Below are 9,437 nucleotides of genomic sequence, written 5' to 3'. Positions count from 1 at the left end.
CCCCCCCCCAATCTTGCTGTTGCCATGGTGAGGAGGGGGTCTGAGGGGATGTATGTAAGGGGCCAGGGGGCGCTTATTAAGGCACCCACACTTAGTGGACACCAGGCCTTAGAGAAAGTGTACAAAGCTTTCAGAAGCTGCTTTAAAAAGACTTTTAGAGATGAAGGTGTGGGCCTGTGTGCAGCTGCCCTTCATTGATTCCTTTGTTTCTGCCCTTGTAGCTGCAGAGACAAACAATTAGCTCTGTGCAGCGGGAACAATATCAAAGATCTCCATCTTACACCTACAGACACAGACAGACACGCACACACACTTTTTACCCATTTGTATACAAGTAATTCCATTAAAAATATTAATATAGTACTGCTCTATAAACAGTTTTTTATTTTTGTAATTAAAGTGCCGTGATTTGATTGTAACTCATTAGAGCTAGGCGTATAAACTTAATTCATTTACAACCAGCCAGTCTTCTATCGGTGCACACTCAGCAGCTGCTCTCTTCAGACGCACAGATAATAGCCACACTTTGAATCAGAAAGATTTGATGAGATTTATCAGTACTATGCAGACATCAGACACCATTTTCATCAATTTGATTTCTAGTCAAAAACTGTATTCAGTCAAACCTAGTGAAACACCAAAAAAAGTTATTATTTTTCCATTAAATAACACAAGGTCAGTCACAGAAGCTGGTCCATATCAGAGTAATCCCAAATATATTCAATAATATTGAAATGTGGGCGTTAATGTGGTTCTTGCCCCCTACAGTTTGTTAATGGATCTGCTAAATATATATTTTATATATTCATTTGTTTAAACCCTGCCTTTAAATCTATCAAATGTATCTAAATCTCTCTCAGAGCCAGCCTTAAAGTTTTCAGCTGTTTGTGCTATAGTCATTTTCTGAGGGATCACCTATGACCCTGACGCTGATTCACCTTTTGCCTTTCCTTCGACCACTTTTAGTTTACTAACCACTGAATACACAGAACACCTACCAAAATATGACCATGAAAAATTAATCCCTAATGCTTCCCCATTTTTCCTGTTTCCAACAAATCAGCTTTAATAAGTTTAGTATATTTTCTGCATGAAGTATCAATGACAGACGCCACTGTAATGAAATTAACAATACGTATATATTGTTATACAACTTTACTGAAGTTTCCACTTAAGTTTTGGAATTGTTGAAATAGTTTGAATGGGCTTGATAGGTGCTAGACAATTTGGCAGCTGAACTCCAGAAAGATGTGCTTTCACCAGACTGAGTCCAGACTGAGGGAGGAGAAGAAGCTCAAACCCACTGAACCTACACACATACACACACGAAACACAACCACTATTACAATAACAAAGGCTGCCCACACTTTTGGGCGGAGCTAAAAGGCCGATTTCCAGGCCACTGAACGGGAGGCCCCCTTAATGAGCTTTGTGTGTGTGTGTGTTTGTGAGTGTGTATGTGTGTGTGTGTGTGTATGTTTGTGTGTGTGTGAAAAAGCACTTCTTGGCACAGCTGTCACCCTGGAGGGTGATATCAGGCAAGTGCAGCAGTCTCTTTTTAGGAGCACTGTGAGAAAATTGTGGGGGAGGGGGTAAGACAATGTTAAAGTTTTGAGCTGATAATATTTCTGCATTGTTCTAGAAGCTCTATAACTATAGAAAGAGTAGGTTTGCTTATTTGAAAATGAATGAAAGCAAGTAGGTTTTTCTTTCATTTACTATTTATTTTTTGCATATATGCATTTTATAAGAGTGTGAAAGTGACAGCTTTCAGATAAAATATAAGACATAAAATATATTATAATATAAATAATATGGTACATTTACAGGGCAAGGTAAAAATTATATTGCCATTTAGTGTAATGCAGTAAGACTATTCCAGGCTGTTGGACATTACTATTAAAATGTACCTTAAATACATTTTAAAATACTGCGTGAAATATGTACGTTTCTGGACAAAAGTCTTTAAGTCAGCTCTGAAAATAGTAAGTAATTTGAGCAATGTTCAGCAAACATAAACAAATAAACAAACAGACAAATGAACGAATGACCTAATGAATAAATGAATGAAACACAAGTTAAAAAGTTTGAGCTTCATCATTTCTGAAGCTCTCTTTGAAGAAGTCCAGTTCTTATCATTGCCATTCCTTAGTTTATCACATAAAACCTTCATTAAATCAATGCAAGAATGTTGCTGAAGGGAACTTAACGTCCTAAACAAGTACGAATAATATCTGTTTATGTTTATTCTAGTGTTATATAGTGTGCCTATAGACAACAAACCAAAAAGATGCTAAAAAGTCTTTAGAACTATAAAACTTCTTTTGAACCTTTGTTTAATTGACAAATGTACAAAAGAAAGTTTCCAATGTTTTCACTGACCAGCTTGACAGCATTTTGGAAATGTGAACAAGTTTAGAATTTGATGCCTGCAACACACTCTAAAACACTTTAAAACAGCAGGAAACATGCAAAACAAGGCCTTTTGAAATGCTCCACTATAAGAAGGTGACTGTAAACAGTATAAAAGAAGCGTACACCAAAGGCTCAGTTGTTTATATATAAGCTATATATATATATATATATATATATATCAAGAATGGGTCATAACCATCTCTTCAACAATCTCAACAATCCAAAAACATTTCTTAGTGCATAGTATTTAGGATTTTCACTATCTGTGTTATGTAATGTTGAGAGAAGATTAAGGAAATGGGGAGAACTCTCAGTCTGAGTAGGAAAAGACCAGAAGCCACAAATTAATCTGCATATCCACCATGCTACTGTGATAAATATAGTCACATGGGCAAGGGAGTAGTTCGGAAAACTGTTGTCATTTTAACACAGTCTGGTACACTATAAACCTGAAAGTACAAACCCCATTTTACATAAACGTTGGAAGAAAATGCAAGAATCAGTGATTTTAAAAGAATATCTTGATCCTTTATTTAACTTTTCCAATGTGCAACTTGATTGTGTTATTAGATTAGATTAGATTAGATTCAACTTTATTGTCATTGTGCAGAGTACAAGTACAGGGCCAATGAAATGCAGTTAGCGTCTAACCAGAAGTGCAATATATAACATTATTTACATAATTTGTGATTATTTACATAAAGTGCAGTTGTGAAATGACATTGTGATTGTGGATTGTGATTAAAGTGCAGTTGTGAAATGACATTGTGATTATGGAAGTTAAAGTAACCATATATACATATTGAAGTATAAAACATGTAAACAAAGTAACATTGTGTAGGTGATGCATTAAGTACTGAAGAATAAATTAAATACAACTTTACAGAAGGTGCCATGAAATGATTGTGCAATGTTTGTTTAAAGTGCCTGAATAGTGTTCATCCAGTTTGTTGTTATGTAAATATACAAGCATTTTCAATGGCTGCATATTAAGAATAAACAGTTTATTAACAATTAATGTCACACTGTTTTGAAGCATTTCCCTATATGTAGGTCAATATAAAAGTATAAAAGGTATAAAATAGGTTTTTGCTCATTACGTTATGTCTTTATGCTCAAACATAATAATTCAATTCATTCAAAGTACATTTGCACAGGATATAGTTTGTTGTAATCTGTTATACAAGTGAAGCAAGGCTGGACACCAATGTTGAACATCTGCGTCATCATATGGCACTACATAAGAACCACATAACCTTGGGAGTATTTTAAATCACTTGTCATTTAACAGATAAAAACAACTTCAAAGTCTATTACGCATGGAGAAGGCCACAAATAAATCCTATGTTGAATTCGCGAAGAGTTTTCTGGGCCCTAGTTCATGTCAGATGCTACCAAAGAAAGTAGAAATGTGTGCTGTGGTCACAGAAGCTAATGTTTCAGCTTTGCTTTCTCAAAAATGAACAAAATAAAATGTGTTAATGACAAAAGGGACCATCCTCATGGTTTAATTACATCTCTCATGGTTTGTGGGGTGTGCATCAGTGACCATGGCATGGGTGATTTGTATATGTAAAGATAGAGTGCATGTACTGATCTGTCCCCTATGATGTATAATGAAAAGGAGAATCAGACAAGGTGACCACAGACTGTTGAGCAGCTTTAACAAATTAGTTAGCTTCAACAAATAGTATCCTCAGTTCCCAAATGATTAAACAGTGTAAGTAAAAAAGTGAAATAAGACAATAATGCTCATTCCAACATTTTTAGTGTGTGCTGCAGACATGAAAACTTTTGAAGTTTACAAACTATAATCACTTTGTTCAGTGATAACACTTGAATATTTTTTAACTGTGCTTTTGTCAGGGAAATAAATCTTCTAAAGTCTTGGATTTTTTTTACTGTATTTTACAAAATATTTCTGTGAATGGGCAAAGAAAAAGCCATAAATCAATTCTACTTTGAATTCCCTGGACTGTGTTATCTGGGCCAGAGCTCTTTAGTGGTCCCATAAAACAGTGGAAATGTGGGCTGTGATAAGTCCACATTTCAGCTAGTTTCGGAAAAAAAATAGATGGCATTTTCTCTGTGCCAAAGAAAAAAAGGGACCGTCCAAACCCTTATCAATGAAGTGTGCAAAAGCCAACATCTTTAGCATTGGAGACAAAGACTGTGTGCTTAACTGTCCATGGTTTTATTTCTCATGGCAATACGTGAATTCATAGAAAAATACATACTTACTGCCAAAAGAAATCATTTTAATAGTTTAGAGTATTTTATCACATTTGTACATACTGTTTAGCATTGATTGTACTTTGCAGTCATCTGCCATTAACAATTACAATTTTGAACAAAAATAAAACATGAGGGAGTGCAGCAGGGAGTTTGATTATTCTTGGTTTACAGAAACCTCCCTGTGAACTTTTAGGACCCGCTCAAAGAAAAGAAAAACTTTCTAGACGTGCAGCCGTGCCAAGAAAATTGCCATAATTTTGGGGCTAAGTCCTATGAGCTGCTAAGCTCTGGGAAAATCAGCTTAGCAGATGTCCTAAAGTATAGGTTTTCTTGTCTGTGTGAGAAAATAAGACAAAAGTGGACTGAAAAGCAGGGGACAAGCTCCTTTCAGGCTATTCTCTGGCCCCTCCTGCCTTCTCCCTCTCTGTCTCTCTCTCTCTCTCTCCACAAGACAATCTCCCTTCATCTCCTGCCTCTCCTCCACCTGCTCCTGAAGCTCCCACCCCCCAACCCCCCCAGTCCTCTACACTAATTAAACACACTCACTTTCTGGACACAAGTCAAGGCTTGATTAGACAATTTACCCCCCAGCCTGATGAATAACTTCACCCCCCTACAGCACACAGACACACACGCACTCACAGGCCTTTCAACACTTTGCCCCATCTGCAGTAAAAGGCCTGGCTTTGCAGTCACATGATCTCAATCGCGGAACAACTATGTTTCACCAATACCTTACACACACAAGGAATATGTCTTGCTGACCATGCAGTATTTTACATATAATTTACTGGACAAATATATGTTAAAAAAAGAAGATACACATTTACACATTTCAAGAAAATCATATTAAGCAAAGGTAACTCAAAATGTAAAAAAGTATATTCATAAAAGATCAAATCTAAGAGATCCAGGTGAAGGACGTCAGGTTAATGGCAGGAAATGTAGTGATATAGTGATACAAGGTTTCATGCCAGTAGCAGATGCTGCAGTATGTTATTAAATCACATGAACGTGAACATTTGTGGTATGCTACGTCAGCAGTCCCCGTTAAAATAAATGACCCTATGAAAAGTGCTAATGGTATTTTGAGAGCAGTGAGAATAATCAATGGCTCTAAATGGCCCCGTCCATCTCCTTCCCTCCTCTCTCCATCACTTTTTGAAATATCTATTGTGATTGAGGTGCCACCTGTGCTCTTCCCCCGCTTTGATCAGAATAAGGTCATCACCACGATGCTGTAAGGGCCAAAGCTGGAAATGATGTTCTAGTCTGCATCAGCGAATCTTGCTGAGTCTTGCCTTGTTGCCAGGCCTTCAGAGACCCCCCCCCCCCCACACCCCCACAACCTCCTTTACCCCAAAGTAAGATTGACTAGGCATCTGTATGCAAATGGGAAAGTGGTATAGAAAAGTCTCCACATCAGAATGTGCAGGGACTCAGCTCACATCTGCTACAAATGAGATGGAGACTAATACCGTCAGCGGCTGACTTTATTTGTTGCTGAAAAACTTCCCTTTCACACCCTCTAATCTCACCATCTGCAACGTGCTGAAATTCCATGAAGATACAGAACACCAGACGCCACTTACTGTATCCTGGGGACAGTGCTCTAGACTCAACTCTAATTTCAAAACTTTCAAAAGCACAGCTGTGCTTCAATAAGGAAACCTCCCTTATATTTCTGTCAAGAATTTGTCATCTTTTTAAGCAAAAAAAATTTAAAAAGAATTACTTAGACCTATCAATTTGAAACTGAATTTAAATGCAATTAATATGCCATATAATAATAATGTAATCACTTACATACACAATTACATACTTAAATTAATGAATGTTACTGAGCTAATTAAAGTTCTGTCCAGTATGGCCATAGTATTTGCATCAAATCAAATCAAAATGTATTTGTATAGCGCCTTTTACAACTGACGTTGTCACAAAGCAGTTTCACAGTTTCAGAACAGAACATTTAAATCAAAGCCCAATGCAAGCAATCCGAAGGCGACAGTGGCAAGAAAAAAACTCCCTCGAGGCTGGAGGAAGAAACCTTGGGAGGAACCAAGACTCACAAAGGGGACCCATCCTCCTCTGATCAAACTACCTTTTGCATTTGTTCCCATAGGAACACAAGGATAAACATTAGACAGAATGGAAATAGAACATTATTTAACAGCGTGCGTAATAAATCATGTAATTAAACAATCACACAATTAATAATTATATAATTAGTTACATGACATTTCTAGCTTTAGTAGAAATTGAAATGGAGGCGTGTTTGGCTCAGTATAATCACTGAATGTTACTGAATAATAAACAATATTTATGCAACTACATTATATTTATTAATAAATAAAGCCAAATGAAAATCGAGATTTCTGAGTATTTAAATGTCGACATGCTGTGTCAACGTTCCCCGACTTTAGACGCTTTTAAATCAAGGCTTAAAACATTCCTGTTTGAGCAGCTAACAGCTCAGTTTAAAATACTCTGCACTTTTCTGTAACAGCATTTATTTCTTTTCTTTTATTGTATCTTTTTAAATTGTTTTAATCATTTCTAATCATTTAATCATTTGACTCTTGTTATGTAATTTATTAGACTTTTATGATTTTATTCTGGCTTTTTATTTAACAGTTTCTTTTTCCTGTAAAGCACTTTGAATTGCTTCTGTATGAAAGGTGCTCTATAAATAAACCTGCCTTGCCCTGCCTTATGAATCTTCCACACAATGTAAAGTAAAAAAAATGTCAAGAAGTGAAAATCACCTTAAATTGAGACACAGATATGTGCCCTGACAACAGCAGAATATTATTAATTTAATGTCAACTCCAGTGGACTCCAGTTGTGAGTGGATTAATAAACACTATGTATATGACCACAGATGACATCAGTGTGAGTGAAGTGTCACATCACATAGTGGAAAGAGTCCATGCTGTCAGCAGGTTATCTTCTTCCAGGCCACATTACAGCCAGCTATAGAGAGGCAGAGTCACTCTGGGACAGTCATGCTGGTCACTGCTTGATCCTTGACCTCAGGAGGTGTGTGGTACACAGAGTTCAAGCCCCCCCCTGACCTCCTGCTTTCAGCTTGTATTGGAGCAGGTGCTGGAGCAGTGATGACCCCTAAGGGAGATTAGAAAAGTGTCATTTAGGGTCAGCTTCCATCTTCCAGTGTCCCCATGGCACACGTGCCATTTTCCCATGAGGATAAAATTTCAGTTTACTGATATTAGAAACATGTTATTAATAGTTTTGCTCAACACTGAGAACAACTGAATGAAATGCAGGTTCGTTATAACGCTCCTCATACAGTTGTAAACCTATTGTCACTGTTGGAATGAAACCTTGTCTCCCATTGTCATTTCTCTAGTACACGTAATAAACACTGCTCACTTTTTTATGTGGTTTGAAAATTACTCTAAAACACTCTGATGGCATTCAATGCTTTATCAAAGTCAAAATACCTTAACTCTCATTTTTTTCGGGGAGTTTAGCCTTTGTGTGACCTCATATTTATACCCAATTGAGACGATCATGTGGGACCGTTTGAGAGATCGTAAACATCGTTTGATTTTACATTTCACTGCAAATAAATGGGAAATAGTTTAAGTTGCATTTTGTTTGTAAGAACATATCGAGTTGGCTGTAATTATAGCATTTTGTTACTATTATTTATATTTATTTCTTAGAGTAACTTCATTTTTTAAGTTAATTTTCTTATATAGTATATAATAATAATAATATAGTAATAATAAATATAGTAATTTCATATATTTTCAATGTGAGATTGAGCTCATTAACCACAGTCACTTTTCTCATGACCTTTATCCTCCCTTCTTCATTAAGGGAGTATTTTATAGGAGGCTCACTGTGTTTTTAACTTCGGTGACCTTATATTTTATTCTAACCATTATTTTTGTTACATTTAAAACAAGCTGTTATTTTAGATTTCTGCTCTGAATAAACCTCCTATCTCCATGGTGGTATATCTGCTTTGAAAAAGTGCTGGGGACAAAACTGGGGGCCAGAGACTGGTGTTGTATCCATTTCAGTTGCCCCATGAAATTGTGTTCCGTGGACACACATTTTCATTTAAAGGAAAAAAAAAAACAGTGCTGAACAATACAAGACGTATCAGCATTTTGGTTTACCATGCGGTTCTAATATACCTTTAGTGTACTATTTATACCATCGATTAAACAGAATTGATCTGGTTTCAGGAAATGTGTAATAAGTTTTATTATCTAAATAATGTGGTAAAACAACATAAGATAAAACAACCAGTTTTCTGATAATTTTATTTGGAACATTATACAACGAACACAAGCCTATTATTACTGGAATTCTTACAGTAAAAATGAAGCTAACATATTTTGTACAGGAAGTACCCAGATGAAACAGAAATGCAATTATATTTCTCCTACAGCAAAGAGCAGCTCCATGGTTCCATTTTTTAAAAATAATTTGGAAATACCAGCTGCTCTCTGCACTGTATGAAAGTTCATATTTATAAATCAAAAGCGAGGTACATGCCTCAAAACAAAGACAATAATCAGTGCAAATCTGATCATAAATACAGACATTACTATGGTGACACTGCTTTTATACATTTTATTAAGAATGATATCTAACAGAAAGTTCCTGGAAATAAAGTGTTTTTTTCTTTACACCAAGCTTTGTTTATCATTCTTCATTCATTCACACACACACACACTCACACGCACACACACAATCCCTGTCCCTGACTTGTGTACTCACTGGAAGCAAGAGATAAGAAGCCTTTAGGC

The sequence above is a fragment of the Hoplias malabaricus genome, chromosome 5 (genome assembly GCF_029633855.1).
Source record: "Hoplias malabaricus isolate fHopMal1 chromosome 5, fHopMal1.hap1, whole genome shotgun sequence".
Classification (NCBI taxonomy): Eukaryota; Metazoa; Chordata; class Actinopteri; order Characiformes; family Erythrinidae; genus Hoplias; species Hoplias malabaricus.
The sequence above is the reverse complement of the archived record's forward strand: the minus strand, read 5'-3'. Positions refer to the sequence as shown.